Source organism: Heterodontus francisci, chromosome 24 (genome assembly GCF_036365525.1).
Source record: "Heterodontus francisci isolate sHetFra1 chromosome 24, sHetFra1.hap1, whole genome shotgun sequence".
Lineage (NCBI taxonomy): Eukaryota > Metazoa > Chordata > Chondrichthyes > Heterodontiformes > Heterodontidae > Heterodontus > Heterodontus francisci.
Genome location: NC_090394.1, coordinates 62,761,844 through 62,778,330, shown reverse-complemented (window position 1 = coordinate 62,778,330; position 16,487 = coordinate 62,761,844). Strand labels below are relative to the sequence as shown.

The following is a 16,487-nucleotide window of genomic DNA, read 5'->3' as shown; positions in this document are numbered from 1 at the left end:
ATAGATAAAGAAATCCAAAAAGCCAATTAAAATAGAACTTTCTATGAAGCAACAAACATGCATGCTTTTAAGAAGAATAAAATCCCAGTAGTGCTTGTTTTTTATGGGTAAGCAACACTAATAGAATGAGCTGGGGGAAAATAATTTTTGACTTTATGACATTGGACAGATGTACGTGAGATTGCATGAAATTATGAGTTTTAATGAGGCTCTCTCACATTCCTTGCGCAGCTTCCAAAAAGTACAGAAGTTTTTGCATTACTGACTATGCTGCTTGATAAGTCTGGCACTCATATCTGCTGACCTGAGAGCAAGGGCCTGAATTTAATGAAGCTGCTTGGAGCAGGAATGGAGTCGTGGGGGGACAGAGAATAGTGCAGATGCGTCCACATGGAAATCCGAAGGCGTGACATCGGTTCCGGATTTAGTCAGCGACAGAAAGCACCAAGGCAACGTTGCCGCCCGAACGCGACAGGAGTGCAATTTAAATTGCTGAACAGATAAGTTATAATATATTTTCTTGCAGCTGAAAGTGATCCAATGGGGAGCTTGGAATTAAGTGGACAACGGACAGCCCTCATGTGGCTTCGGATCCGTGGCCGTTGAAAGGTGACGGCACTGAGGTGAGGCCTCAGTGCTGCAACGGGAAGGCAGCCATGACCAGCAGTGGATAGGGGAAGAGGGGTGAGCGGAGGACATTGTTGGCCTGCAGTGCTGTGAACTCAGCTTGGTCTCGGGCAGCAGGACTGGGTGGGCTTAGTCTCAGGTGGCAGTACCAGGTGGGCTTAGTATTGGGTGGCAGTACCGGTTGGCCTTTGTCTCTGGTGATCTGCACAGGTGGCCATACAGCTGGGTGATCTGCACAGGTGGCCACACTATCAGGTGAGAGGGTTGACTCTCAGTAAGGGTGGGGACTGAGGGCCATTAGCACATAAGCCAAGGGGAGTAGCAAAGGCAAAGTTGCCAAGGAAACTTCGTCTCTGCAAGGACAGTGCTCTGGAGGCCTACTGATCACCTGGCAAGGGTCTCATACACCCTGTGTTTGTGGACCCCCATGGCATGATGCAGCGCCTCCGACAGGAGGGCCAGGAGGCAGCTGTCCCTGCTGATGCCACGACGAGAACAACAGCAACCAGCCATGCCAAGAAGGTCCATCTGCACCAGAGAGTGCACTGGACTCGACTCAGCTACCTCCAAATGTCCGAGTGGCATTGTTAGCAAAGACTACGGCTCTCCAGGGAGGCTGTCACCAACTTAGGTGACATGCTGCAGGATGAGTTGTGACCTATGGGATTCAGTGGTCACCCTATGCCAGTGGCCCTGAAGATCACAATGGCACTTAACATTTCACGTCAATCCTAGCTGTGGATCTCCAGAGGTGTGTTGGATGTTGGATGAAGGCAATCCTCACTCTCTTGCATGGAGACTCCAGTCTCACCATCCATTATTGAGCAGCTACTCTGGGTCCCCACTAACTTCAGTGCCTCCTCCTCAGCCATTGAGAGAGGCCGTATATCTGGAATTCCTTCACCTGTCCTTAAGGTCTCCCTGTTCTTATGGGCCTACTTGTCCTGCAAGTGGAAAGAGGGAGATAGTAAGATTTTGCAGGAAGAGTGAGAGAAAAGTTCTGCTTGTGGCAGCCCCTTGTCCCCTACTGGGGTTTCCTACATGGCTCATTCCCACACCTGCTCTCAAGGGAGGTAATGGGGATGAGCTGTGCAAGAAGGTGGCCTATGGCTGAGATGCAACCATGCAGCTGGCAGGCTGTGGTGATGACTAACCCCCTTTGCCAGTGCCTTTGTCATGCCTCCTGCCCCTTGTCGCACTGCTTCCTGTGTAGACACACGCAAGGCCCAAAGAGGAGAGAGGTGTGCAGCACACCTTGGCTGAACGAAGGAGGTCGTTGACTCTCTTCCTGCATTGCACCCATATTCAGGCAGTGATCCCATGGCTGCTTACCTCCTCTGCAATCTCCATCCAAGCTTGCTTGGTCAGGCAGGAGGACTTCTTCTTGCCACCCCTGGGGAAGAGGACCTCCTGCCTTTCCTTTGCAGTCTGAAGGAGAATCTCCTGGATGGCAGTGCTGAACAGCGGGGTCACCTCTGGTGTCTTGCCTTTGCCATAGTATGGCATCCTTCTCCAGCGGGGGGTGCTCCAGGGGTCACTAACACACCGGTTTCAGCAACGATCAGAATGGAGTAAATAACTCAAAGGCAGCAATACAAGCAGGACTGGCAGGGCTTTAAATATAGTGCAGCACCTGCTCTGGAGTGATCTGACATTGCAATCAGCGCCTCAGAGCCTGTCCCCGTCACCTAATCGGATAGGCTCCGCGCCTCCATTATAATTGGCCACTTGCTGCGTGATTGCGGTGGGCTGGCCACACACACGATGAGTGGCAACAGCGTCCACTTCCGGGTCTGCCACCGGAATCTGCAATGGGTTAACAAAATTCAGCCCCTAGGTTTGCTCTCCAAATATATGGGTGTAGTCTGAAAGTGTCACATTGCTGAATCAGCCCTTATACTCTGCTTTACAGAAGTAATTATTAAAGAAAGATGGTTGCAGAAATGAGTCTACAATCTAACCCAATGCCTGAGAAGGCTTGTTAAACCATTCATGACACTTAACGTTGATTATGTTTCAACCTTCAATTGCCTCTTAGCTATTTCAAATTTTTTAAATGATGTAAATAAATCTAAAAATTCTTTGTTACTGCATAGTTGCCAGTAATTAAGAAAGTTGCTTTAGGTAATGTAATGTTGGTTTTGCAGATCTCAGCATTTTTCATTTTATCCAAAACTGATACTCGCTTGTTCATTTCTATTTGGCAACTTGGAGAACACATTTAAAATATGATTGTTCATAATTATCTAATTTTCAAATTCATAATGATTCTGAAGCTGCAGGCACTGCATGGGATAATTAATTTGCTATACTTTTAGCTACAGGTGGCACAAAATCTTAGTGCTCAATGCTGCTACAATTTCCTGAAGGTTTAACACTGAGACAATAGGCAGGATTTTCCCGGCCCCGGTGTAGCAGGCTGAGAGCCGTGGCAGGGCCAGGAAAATAGTGGTAGGCCGTGTGGGGACGTCTCCCAGACACAGTCCTGCTGCCGGGGATGTTTTCCAGTGGCGGGACTGAATGTGGGCGGGCAGTCAATTTAAATAATTAAGGCCCTTATTTAGGGGTAAGTTAGAGGGCCTGCCAGTAACGGAGCGGCCCCCCACAAAGTGCAGAGGCTGCCGGCTTCATGGAGGCAGCCTCCCAGCAGCAGTCCATTGGGCCATCGGAGGCAGAGGCTCCATGGCCCATTGCAAGGGCTGCATGAAGGAAAGGCTACACCCCGACCCCGCCCCAACCCCTAACCCAAACATTCTCCCCCAGAGGGCTTCCCATTCCCTTTCTCGAGTCCCATAAACATAAATCTTCATTTCTGACGAAATGTCATAACCTGTCTTTTCTCTTTACAGATTCCCCTGCCCTCACCTTTCACCCCACCAGCATCTGCATGCAACGGATCATCCTCCACCACCTCCGGCGTGGCACCACCGCCAAAGATATCTTCTCCCCTCCCCTTTCAGCATTCCAAAGGGACTGTTCCCACCACAACACCCTGGTCCACTCCTCAATCACCCCCAACACTCCCACCCCTTCCCATGGCACGTTTCCATGCAAGAACAGGCAATACAATAACTGCCCTTTTACCTCTCTCTCTCCTCACTGTCCAAGGCCCCAGACTCTCCTTCCAGGAAACAGCAATTTACGTGTACTTCCTTCAGTTTAATGTACTGTATTCACTGCTCACGCTGCAGTTTGCTTTACACTGGGGAGACTAACTGTAGATTGGACGACTGCTTGCATAACATCTCCTTTGGGTCTGCAAGCACTTCCCCGAACTTCCAGTCGTCTATCATTGTAATTCTCCACCTTGCTCCCACGCTGACCTCTCTGTCCTCAGCCTCTTGCAGTGTTCCGCTGAAGCTCAACATAATCTCGAGGTGCAGCACATCATCTTTCGATTAGGCACTTTGTAGCCTTCCAGATTTAACATTGAGTTCAGCAAATTCAGACACAAACCTCTGCACCCATTTTGTTTCCTTTTTCTTTATGGTTTTGGTTTCACTCTCGTTTATCTCTTCAGACAGCAGCTGTTCATATTTCTGCCATTCACACCTCTTCTAAACATATCTTTTGATTCTTTGGAAATCATAGAAAATGTACAACACAGAAGGAGGCCATTTGGTCGATTGTGTCCATGCCGGTTGACGAAGACCTACCCAGCCTAATCCCACCTTCCTGCACTAGGTCCAAAGCCCTGCAGGTCATGGCTCTTCAAGTAGACAGCCAAGCACTTTTTAAATATGGTGGGAGTTTCTTCCTCTATCCCCCTTTCAGGCAGTGAGGTTCAGGTCCCTACCACCCTCTAGATGAAAAATATTTCCTCATCTCCCCTCTAAACCTTCTACCAATTGCTTTAAATCTATGCCCCCTGGTTTTTTGACCCCTCAAAGTTAAATAGGTTATTCCTATTTATCTAGGCCCCTCATAATTTTATGTACCTTAATTAAGTCACCCTTCAGCCTCCTCTGTTCCAAGGAAAGCAATCCCATCCTATCCAATATTTGATCATGGCTAAAATTTTCCAGTCCTGGCAACATCCTTATAAATCTCCTCTGAACCCTCTCCGATGCAATCACATCTTTTCTATATTGTGGCGACCTGAACTGTACGCAGTACTCAAGCTATGGTCTAACCAGTTTTGTATACAGTTCTAGCATAATTTCAATGCTTTTATATTCTATGCCTTGTCTAAAAAAAGGATAGCATGCCATATTCCTTACAAACCTGTCCTGCTACCTTTAAGGATTTGTGGACATACACTCCAAGGCCCCTCCGTACCTCCACACTACTCATTATCCTCCCATTTATTGTGTATTCCCTTGCCTCCCAAAAATGCATTACTTCACATTACTCTGGATTGAATTTAATTTTCCACTTTTCTGCCCAACTGATCAGACCATCCATATCTTCATGCAGTCTAAACCTTTCCACCTCATTGTCAATTTTGGTATTTACGTGTCCCATTGCCACTCCCTTTGGCCTTGCATTACCAACCCTTTTGTCATTTAATCTCTCCTGTCTTCCACCTTATCACAGACCTTCCCTTTTGCTTAAAACCTATTACATTTCTAACTTTTCCAGTTCTGATGAAAGGCCAACTTGAAATGTTAACTCTGTTTCTTTCTCCAAAGATGCTGCCTGACCAGCTGAATATTACCAGCATTTTCTGTTTTTATGTACGATATAAATGCTAGTTGTTTTAACAATTTATTATCTATTATCAAGTTGATCATATAAAATGGGGAGCAAATATCTGCAGGAATTCTAATACACTCCATTTGTTGGATGGCTGCAAGGATCTGGCCTTATATCAGGAACTCCACAAGGTTTTCTGAGGGGACAGGCCTCTGCCAACTGCTTACAAGATCAGGAAAGAAAGGGCAACTTTAGGGGTGAAGACTCCAGACACTGGGGCTGAATTTTCACCACAGATGTGGAAAACAGGACTCGAGTTTGTTTTTGGGTCAGAAACCCGCCCTTAATTGGTATGGAGACAGGTTTCATGTCCACTTAGAGCCATGGAGGTGGGAAGAGAGACTCCCATAGCAGCCATCACTGAGGGAGAGATCTGCCAAAGCCTTCCACTGCACCAGAGTGAAGCGAGATGTCACAGGAGAGCCGAAGGCCTGGCACCTGGAGCAGGGTAGCCCCTCACTTCATCAATGCTGACCTGGTTCTAATGCTGGAGTCTGTGAGAGGGAGGAGGAGGATCCTCTTCCTGGATGGTGGCAGCAGGTCACCTTGTCATGCTGCATCATCAGCAACATCTCCCTCCAACTCCTCTTCCCCCCTACTCTCTCACCTCCTGCTCCTCTCCCAATGAACTGTCTACTTCCAGGGCCTCATTGTCCTCAAGGTACACATCTTTCTGGAGGGCCATGTAATGGAGAGTGCAGCAGATCACCACAATGACCAAGACTCTGGCAGGAGGGTATTGGAGGGCACCACTTAACTGGTCCTGACACCAGAAACGCATCTTCAAAAGCCCAGTGGCCTGCTCAATGGCTGTCCTACTGATTAAATAGCATTGGTTGCATCACCACTGAGCCTCTGTCTTGGGCTCCTCTGTAGGGGTCAGAAGCCATCTCTTCAAGGGATAGCTCTTGTTCCCTTCGGATCCATCCATGCACGTTGTGGGTTGGAATGAAGATCTGAGGCAGCCTGGACTGCTGGAGGATGATGGAGTCATGGCAGCTGCCAGGAAAGTGAGCGCACACATGAAGGAAGCTCTTGTTGTGGTCGCAGACCAAATGAGGGAGTGGAAGCCTTCCTGTTGATGGATCTCACTGGTGCTTTGATGGCCACATGGGTGCAATCAATGATGCCCTGCAACTGGGGAATCTAGCAATAGAGATGAAACGCAATTCTCTCTCTCGCTGCGAGGCTGTCTCTCATGAAATGAATGAGCTGTCCAGCTCAGGCAAAGAGGATATCAGTGACCAGTGAGATGCAGTGGTGTGCAGCTGTTTTCAAGATGCCATTAAGGTCCGCAGCTGATCCTTGGAAGGAGCCAGTAGCTTGTTCAAGGCCACAGTGACTTATGGCGATCAATACTGCAAGGTGCGAGGTCTTCAGCAACAAGTCTGTAACCATCTGTTTGAAGAGTCACAGTCTCCTGTGGTACTTGTTCTCATTCATCTCCGGGTAGCTCTGTCTTCACCAGTAGATCCTGTGCTGAGGGTTTAGCCCCCATTGCTTTCCTGTATCCTTTCCTCTCCTGTGCCCTCCTTACCCAGGGTTCTGCCCTTCCTGTGGAGGATGTTGTCACTTATCGCCATTGGGCCCAAAATCTGACAGTCATGCCCCAATTGTCAGCTGCAGCCTTCCTTCTGGTTAAGTGGATGCCCAATTGTCTTTGGTCGTCTTGCCCCTGCTCTTCTTCCCCCGCCAGTGAGGTGCCTACGCTGTTCAATGCCCCAATGCTGAGTGCTCACTCTCTCTGCCACCTGCGCAGTGCCAAGGATATCCCCTCACCAAGTGCCAAGTTCCTGTTTTGCTCTGCTGACCCTCTTATGGGTCCCGGTGATGCCCTGGGCAGCCATGACTGGCTCCCCATGCTTTACCCACCGTCCTTCACCTGATCTGTTTCTGAAGGCATGGGTCACCCGAGTGCTCCTTTAAATATTTCAACATCCAACCCTGACAAGCTCTAAATGAGCTTTTAAACTCCTTTAATTGTCCTCAAATGGGAGTAGAGCAGGAGTCCGGTCCTGTCTGGCCCTCGCCACGCCCTGGTGAACATTGCCAGCAATGGGAACAGCGTCCTGTAACTGAAACGCTGGCTGGTGCCAGTATTTTCGGGACCCCTCCCCCACCTCTATCCCACCTTCGGGGGCCCCCGAAAATTCAGCCCTGGGACTTTCTATTTCACAGTGTACCTGCCTACTGAGAGGACAATCAGCAGTGAGACAAGGTGTATCAGGGCATCAAATCGTGGCTTTTAGCTCCACTTGACGGTCTAAATTGGAATTGTAGCCTCACCTCCAAAGAAAAAAGGTAAAGTTTTTTTCATTATTTGATCCTCACCTCCTTACACTGGAGCACTGCTGCTTTCTTTCCAAGGTGGGAGAGGAAGCTAACACCTCTTAGCCAACCACTCTTCTGCTGCAGTGTTTGGCATTCCAGAATGTGATTGCTCCATCAGTGCCATAAATTAAGAGACCTCACCATGAACTTGTCAATTTTGAGGAGGTCAGTGCCAGTGATTTCAGGCAGGTGCATTCCAACACTTGGGGCTATGCTTTCTAACACAACGGACCAAAATTTTATTCAGAACTATTAGTCAAATAGGTTTTTCATCCAGTCTGAATATTTTATGCTTATCACTGCTGGTGTATGCCCTGTTTGTCGCTGCTTTTCAGGTTTGCATGCATTTTCTGAGGTTTTCAGCTGTTCCTTTTTTTTTATAATAGTTCAGTCGTGGGATGTGGGTGTCGCTGGCTAAGCCAGCATTTGCTGCCCATCCCTAATTGCCCTTGAGAAAGTGGCGGTAAGCTGTCTTCTTGAACCGTTGCAGTCCTTGGGGTGTAAGTACACCAACAGTGCTGTTAGGAAGGGAGCTCCAGTATTTTTACCCAACGACAGTGAAGGAACAGCAATATAGTTCCAAGTCAGGATGGTTTGTGGCTTGGAGGAGAACTTGCAGGTGGTGGTGTTCCCATGCATCTGCTGACCTTGTCCTTCTAGGTGGTTATTCAGCCTTTGAAAGAGGTAAAAAACAGTTAGCATTTGAAGTTAATAATAACTTCAGGTTTGGAAGGTGCTTTTGAAGGAGCTTTGGTGAGTTACTACAGTGCATCTTGTAGATTGTACACACTGCTGCCACTGTGCGTCAGTGGTGAAAGAGTGAATGTTGAAGCTAGTGGATGGGGTGCCAATCAAGCGGGCTGCTTTGTCCAGGATGGTGTCGAGCTTCTTGAGTGTTGTTGGAGCTGCACCCATCCAGACAAGTGGAGAGTATTCCATCAAACTCCTGACCTGTGCCTTGTCGATGGTGGACAGGCATTTGGGAGTCAGGAGGAGAGTTACTTGCTGCAGAATTCCCAGACTCTGATCTGCTCTTGTAGCCACAGCATTTATGTGGCTACTCCAGTTCAGTTTCTGATCATTGTTACCCCCCAGGATGTTGATAATGGGGGATTCAGCAATGGTAATGCAATTGAACATCAAGGGGAGATGGTTAGATTCTCTCTTTATTGAGATGGTCATTGCTTGGCGTGACGTGAATGTTACTTGCCACTTATCAGTCTAAGCCTGGATGTTGTCCAGGTCTTGCTGCATCTAGACATGAGATGCTTCAATATCTGAGGAGTGGCAAATAATGCGGAACATTGTGCAATCATCAGCGAACATCCTCACTTCTGACCTTATGATGGAGAGAAGGTCATTGATGAAGCAGCTGAAGATGGTTGGGTCTCCTACTGGTGGAATCCTGGTAGTTGAGTGCAGGGGAAGAGGCCTGATCATCGGCAATTAAGCAGGGATATAATTCCTAGCGGTCTAGCTGAAGTGATGAATTAAGACACTGGTATCCAATTTATAGGGAGGGGAAGGGGTCTAATTGGTGTCCAAATCTGGCAACCTTATGTTTCATATCATTTGTGATGACAGGGGAGGTATCTTTACTGGCTTCCGGTATCCCGTAGGAGAGGGGGAGAAATTTATCTCTGGATCAAATTACTACTCAATCTAGAACCTGCCTGGCAGACCTTATTCAAGCACTAACCCCAGTAAATGAATGGAAATTCAATGGCTACTGGCAAAATCTCCATTTGCACCTATAGATGAAACATCTCAGAAGTACCACAAATATTTACAGACACCATAGGAAACACTGAGGACTGGCTGTTAAAGTCAGCAATACAGTCTATCTCTGGATTGCAGTGGTCTGTTTTCTAAGAGCTGGGTACACCAGGGATAAATAGCTCAGTGATAGCTGAAAAGAAGTAAACACTTTCAGATGTAAAAGATGGTAATAGTGACACCTTGTTCCCTTGAGGATTTGAATGCAAATTGTCCCAAAACTCTCAGGATGTTAATAAAGACTATGTGTTTAGACAAAGCCAATGCGTTGAAGATTTTGTCAAAAATTACAGAAATTTCTAATTGTTTTAGATGGCAATCTGCCCATATTTTGAAGAACATATACAGCTGCCATACTAAACAGGAAATCTTTCAGGAAATGTTATGCATGATTTTCCAGAAGACAGGTTACATGGTTGTCAATAACGTTTATACCACAAACATCTGTTTATATAAATAGCTGTTTATCTCTAAAACCATTTTTTTCTTTTAACTGTTTGATTTCTGCAGTACTAACAAAGAGGTAGTGTATCACTTCGAATATTCACACACTAACTGCCAGTTCTAGCATCTTTCAAGGAGAAAGTCCACCAAAAGCATATCAGAGCAAATTGGATAGAAAACTGCTTTCTCAACTACTTTAAGTATTATTTTAAAAATCAAGTATTAAAGCAATGTGTCTGTTATGGAGTATTACTGAGAACACTTCACAGATGGCTGTAGGTGAACCAAGCAAAACTAATTCAAAGATACAAGTATGCATACAGGGCAGTACATCTCTCAGTGAGATGCAAGAGGCGAATCAAAAATCCTTTGTTCAATCCACATACTTATACATTAACTTCGCGTGACATTCTCCGCATCAGCTATTTTCACATATTCACTTGGCAAGCTGCTTATTCCAGCATACGCCTTCCTTTATCTTTACACATCAGTTCTTCTTTAATCATTTAACCATCCCAAGACCATTAGTTCATCGCTCAGTTCCCTTCTTTGTTCCTGTCCCTTCCCCTTGTCACGTCTCCCTTTAATTATTCTCAATAACAAGTTGAGGTTATACATTATTTATGGTGTTAGTAGTTTTCAGCATGCTTCTTGCTAATTATCCCATAATTCCCTACTTCAGTCTCTCTATATTGATAATATTTATACTAAGGAACTTCCTAAAATAGGAACTTTCTCTTGAAAATTTAGCCACCAATTCTATTAACTAGCTGAGATGGAATAGTATGAAATTTGATTAATATGAAGGTTTTGGTCATCATGTGACTCTACCTGAACTGTATGAAAAACAGAACCAGTTAATCTTTTGCACAAGAACTAGAAGCATGTGTTACATAGGAACAGGAGTAGGCCATTTAGCTCCTCGAGCCTGTTGCACATTCAATGAGATCATGGCTGATTTGTGACCTAACTCCATATACCCGCTTTTGCCCCATATCCCTTGATACCTTTGTCTAACAAAAATCTATCAATCTCCGTTTTGCACCTTCATACTCTTAATTCTTCAAAGAATTCAATTAGGTTGATTAAACATGATCTTCCTTGTAGAAATCTGTAATTTGTCATTGTATTCTCGGTCTTCAGATGTTTTTGTCATCTGATCTTTTAGCAAAGGTTCTTGTCTCTTTTTTACACTAAATTGTTACGACCAGATGAAAAAGGTATCTAGGGGTCCCTCTCAGCCTTCATCTGGTCTTACTGTAACAGGGTTTCATTTAAAAAAACATAGTGATTCATGACAACACTTCGTCAGCGCCGATGTCATCAGGATGCGCCGCGGTGCGCATATGCGCAGACGGTCTCCTGCCCTCTGCGCATGCGCTGCGGTCTGGCTTGCCAGGACCGTTTTGCGCATGCGCAGATGACACGGTACGCACATGCGCACACGGTCTCCTGATCTCTGCGCATGCGCTGCGGTCCGGCTTGCCACGGACGCTTTGCGCATGCGCAGATGACGTCATCGCGTTACGTCGTCTTCCTCGGGCAACGCGCCAGGTTGGCCTCTGCGCATGCGTCAAAGCTTCGGCGCGACTTTTTGAAAGTGGAAGGAGGAGAGGTTTCGTCAGGCATTTTCTCGCATTTTATCTGAATTATTTAGTTGTTTTGGAGACTTGCTTCATTTTTATTAGACACAGGAGATTGTTCCAAGGTAAGTTGCTCTGCCTTTGTAAGTTGCTTTGAAAACATTTCCATTGTCTGGGGCACCGCATGTTCTCCAGTCCCTGTTGTAAGCTGCTCTGAAAACAGTTCCATTGTCTGGGGCACTGCATGTTCTCCAGTCCCTGTTGTAAGCTGCTCTGAAAACAGTTCCATTGTCTGGGGCACCGCATGTTCTCCAGTCCCTGTTGTAAGCTGCTCTGAAAACAGTTCCATTGTCTGGGGCACCGCATGTTCTCCAGTCCCTGTTGTAAGCTGCTCTGAAAACAGTTCCATTGTCTGGGGCACCGCATGTTCTCCAGTCCCTGTTGTAAGCTGCTCTGAAAACAGTTCCATTGTCTGGGGCACCGCATGTTCTCCAGTCCCTGTTGTAAGCTGCTCTGAAAACAGTTCCATTGTCTGGGGCACTGCATGTTCTCCAGTCCCTGTTGTAAGCTGCTCTGAAAACATTTCCATTGTCTGGGGCACCGCATGTTCTCCAGTCCCTGTTGTAAGCTGTTCTGAAAGCATTTCCATTGTCTGGGGCACCGCATGTGCTCCAGTCCCTGTTGTGAGTTGCTGTGTGCAGGCAGTACATGTGCTGCAACCTACCATCGAAACGGTCACTTTCATTTTTGTAACGTTTTAATGGAGTGCATTCTGTATTTCTTATCTCATCTCATGTTTCCCGTGTGGTCCCTTAATAGCCTTCCTGAACTTCAAACTTCGATCATGGCAACGTCAGTAGATTCCACAGAGCAGTTCCTTGCCACCTTCACAACCCAGGAGTTCGAGAGTTATGACGACTTCAGCAGTAAACTTGAGATGTTTCAACAGGTAGCATGGTCTGCAGGCACATCCTGTGATGTGCCTTGTTATGTTTCATTATGTTAACAATGTTATTTAAATGCGCTTTGCTGTTGTGCTTACAGGCAATGGGGAGTCTATTTAAAAAGGTGAGCACCCATACGCTTGTTCCTTGATGTGCATTGAACCAAGATTAGATTTGCAGTATCAATACATCTCGTCAGTGAGATCCTGTGCCCACAAAGCCACGCGCATACCGCCCCCGTGTCTACGGACTGCCTTTGTTGTGATTTCCTGGATAGACCAATGGCTGGGCGACCACCTCAGCGCAACCTCCTCTGGACTGCGAAACAGTCTTTTCATGTAAAACATGTCGTCGAGAAAACAATCCTTGAGACTTAAGGTCAGCATTCAAGCAACGAAGGCAACTGGATCATGCTGCGGAGCTCGTCACGATGTGGAAAGGAACATTGCATTTATGGATGAATTGGGAATGCACATTGGGATGCGTTTGGGGGACATTCACCAAGAATAGACTGAGCTCAGACTCTTGTGACTTTGCCTTCTTCACATGGACAATACAGTAGTAGAATAGAGAGCCAAGCGTTCATTCACCACAAGGCTCTCCAGGAACAATCTCTTTAGCTGTGCATAGCAGAGACTCGGCCTGTCTGTCTAACGGGAATGCTGGAAACACAACACTCATGTATCCATGCACAGCAGTGCCTCGGATGTTTAATGAACTTAATAAAACTTCTCAATAATTAACCCCAGAATTGTTGAGGCTTTGTTTTGCATGCTATTTCCCCGATTTTGCAACTGCACTTCAGATATTCAACTGTGGTGGAGGGGTGGAGGTAGGGGGGTAGAGGGTGGGGTGGAGGTAGGGGGTAGAGGGAGGGGTGGAGGTAGCGGGGTAGAGGGAGGGTTGGGTGAAGAGGGGGAGGTGAAGATGGAGAGGGGGGAGGGGTGGGGAGAGGGAGCATGCAAAATGCAGGGACCAGACAGTTGCAATGCCTGAAGTACTGTGGAGAAGTAGGGGAGAAGCAACTGGATTGGGCATCCTCAGCTGGAGGGAACAGCTGAATGGAGAGGGCCGGAAGCGAGAGGCCGTAGAGAGCTGCGGGGAGCGAGTGTGCGAAGACCTTGGTGTCGCCGGGTCCAGGGACTGGCCGGTAAGTCTTTTGCTGTTGTGTTTCTGGCACATGCACAGAAAAAGGCACTCCTCTTCCGCTCCGCTGCGCTCCCTCCCCCCCCCACTCTCCCCCACCCCCCCACTCCCGCCCTCCCCCTCCTCTCCCCTCCCCTCCCCCTCTCCTTCACCCCCCACTCCCCCTCCCCCCTCTCCCCTCCCCCCTCTCCCCTCCCCCCTCCCCTCCCCCTCCCTCCCTCTCTTTCCCCCCTCCCTCTCTTCCGCCCCTCCCTCTCTTTTCCCCCCCCTCCTCCCTCTCTTTTCCCCCCCCCTTTTGATAAGGTTGCGAATGGGAGATTGGTCAAGAAGGTATAAGCCCATGGGATCCAGGGCAATTTGGCAAATTGGATCCAAAATTGGCTTAGTGGCAGGAGGCAGAGGGTGATGGTTGATTTTTGCGATTGGAAGCCTGTGACCAGTGGTGTACCACAGGGATCGGTGCTGGGACTCTTGCTGTTTGTAGTGTACATTAATGATTTAGACATGAATATAGGAGGTATGATCAGTAAGTTTGCAGATAACACGAAAAGTGAAGGTGTCGTAAATAGTGAGGAGGAAAGCCTTAGATTACAGGACGATATAGATGGGCTGGTAAGATGGGCAGAGCAGTGGCAAATGGAATTTAATCCTGAGAAGTGTGAGGTGATGCATTTTTGGAGGATTATTAAGGCAAGGGAATATACAATGGATGGTAGTACAGAGGGACCTTGGTGTACTTGTCCATAGATCACTGAAGGCAGCAGCACAGGTAAATAGGTGGTTGGGAAGGCATATGGGATACTTGCCTTTATTAGCCGAGGCATAGAATATAATAGCAGGGAGGTTCTGATGGAGCTGTATAAAACGCTAGTTAGGCCACAGCTGGAGTACTGTGTACAATTCTGGTTGCCACACTATAGGAAGGATGTGATTGCATTGGAGAGGGTGCAGAGGAGATTCACCAGGATGTTGCCTGGGCTGGAGCATTTCAACTATGAAGAGAGGCTGGATAGGCTAGGGTTGTTTTCCTTAGAGCAGAGAAGGCTGAGGGGGGGACCTGACTGAGGAATACAAAATTATGAGGGGCATAGATAGGGTAGATAGGAAGAAATTTTTGCCCTTAGCGGAGGTGTCAATAACCAGGGGCATAGATTTAAGGTAAGGGGCAGGAGGTTTAGAGGGGATTTGAGGAAACATTTTTTCACCCAGAGAGTCGTTGGAATCTGGAACACACTGCCTGAAGGAGTGGTAGAGGCAGGAACCCTCACAACATTTAAGAAATATTTAGATGAGCACTTGAAACGCCATAGCATACAAAGCTACGGGCCAAGTGCTGGAAAATGGGATTAGAATAGATAGGTACTTGAAGGCCGGCACAGACACATTGGGCCGAAGGGCCTGTTTCTGTGCTGTATAACTCTATGACTCTAATTTCTAGATATTTATCCAGCTGTTGTGAGCAGCACTTTGCTTAGAATTTTGCCTCCTGCTATCTATCCAGAATGTATTTTGCTGCTGCATACCAACTGCCATGACATTTCCTGTTGGAGCTGCTTGCTATTGGTTGGGCTTACTTTCTTCTGCTGGCTTGGAATGATTATTGGTTGAGCTGACTACAATGATAGCTTCCATCTTCATGCAATGTTGCTGATGTTTCCACGGTGTTAAAAGTCCAGCTCTTCACTCATGCTGTATACCATTTTAACAGATATCCAATAAGAAGTAATCAAGGAAGTAAAGCATACACAACAATCATAAACACTTGCACACTCTGTTTTTCAAGTTACTATTTTACTAACAAACACACAAATACGTTAAAGTACACAGGCATACGCTGTGTGAATGAGTCCTTGGGATCACATGCCCAACGATGGTATCTATAGCTCATTTGTTTACTTACAAATGAAAAATGCAATTTGTTACATCTGGATTCCCAATTAGCCGCATGTGGCTAGTGGTTAATTTATTGGACAACACTATAGTTTCTTGTATTAGTTCAATCTCCTTTGTTAAAGATGTGAATTACATTTGCTTTTCACCAGTCCTCTGGCACTATTCCTTTTTCTATTAAAATTTTATATATGGATACTAGTGCCTTTGCTATAGCCTCCATAGTTTCTTAGAGTATGCATGGGTACAATCCATGGGGAACCAGGGTCTTGTCCTCAAGTTTGATTAGTCTGTATCTCCTTTCTTTCTATCGTAAATATTGTAATAGTTCTCTTTATTTCTGCTGGTCATTTCTTCTTTGTTCCTCTCTTCAGTGAAAACAGTGAAGCAATGGTATTTCTTCAGTATTCTTTAGTATCATCTCCTTTAAGTTATTCTTCCTCATTCCTCAGTGGACCAATCATTATCTTAACTTTTTGTTACTTTCTGTAATATTAATTTTAAACTTGAAATGTGGCCCACAAGGCTCCACAGGAAGCACTTAAGTGGCTCACAATAACAAAAAGCTTGGGCTCACCTCATGTGAGCCACTATCACATTAATGCATAGCTGTCAAAAGGAAGGTAGCATTTTATTTCATCTCTCTGGGGGCTATTACACAAACATAAAAAGTAACGGTATGTTTGATTATACATATGGGCGGCACAGTGGCGCAGTGGTTAGCACCGCACCCTCACAGCGCCAGGGACCCGGGTTCAATTCTGGGTACTGCCTGTGCGGAGTTTGCAAGTTCTCCCTGTGACCGCGTGGGTTTTCGCCGGGTGCTCCGGTTTCCTCCCACAGCTAAAGACTTGCCGGTAATAAGTAAATTGGCCATTGTAAATTGCCCCTAGTGTAGGTAGATGGTAGGGAATATGGGATTACTGTAGGGTTAGTATAAATGGGTGGTTGATGGTTGGCACAGACTCGGTGGGCCGAAGGGCCTGTTTCCGTGCTGTATTTCTAAAAAAAATATATATCCTGTGAGACAACAAAGCAGGAAAGGTTGATT

At 46.6% G+C, this 16,487-nt stretch overlaps 1 long non-coding RNA gene across 1 annotated transcript in view; it reads right to left on the bottom strand.

The window, feature by feature from the left end:
* The window catches only part of LOC137383696 (uncharacterized), a 54,748-nt gene extending 50,657 nt beyond the window's left edge, over window positions 1-4,091 (bottom strand). Inside the window, exon 1 of the long non-coding RNA XR_010977438.1 lies at window positions 3,712-4,091. This is a non-coding gene — a long non-coding RNA (uncharacterized lncRNA). The remainder of the gene's footprint in view (window positions 1-3,711) is intronic.
* Window positions 4,092-16,487: the final 12,396 nt, after the last annotated feature.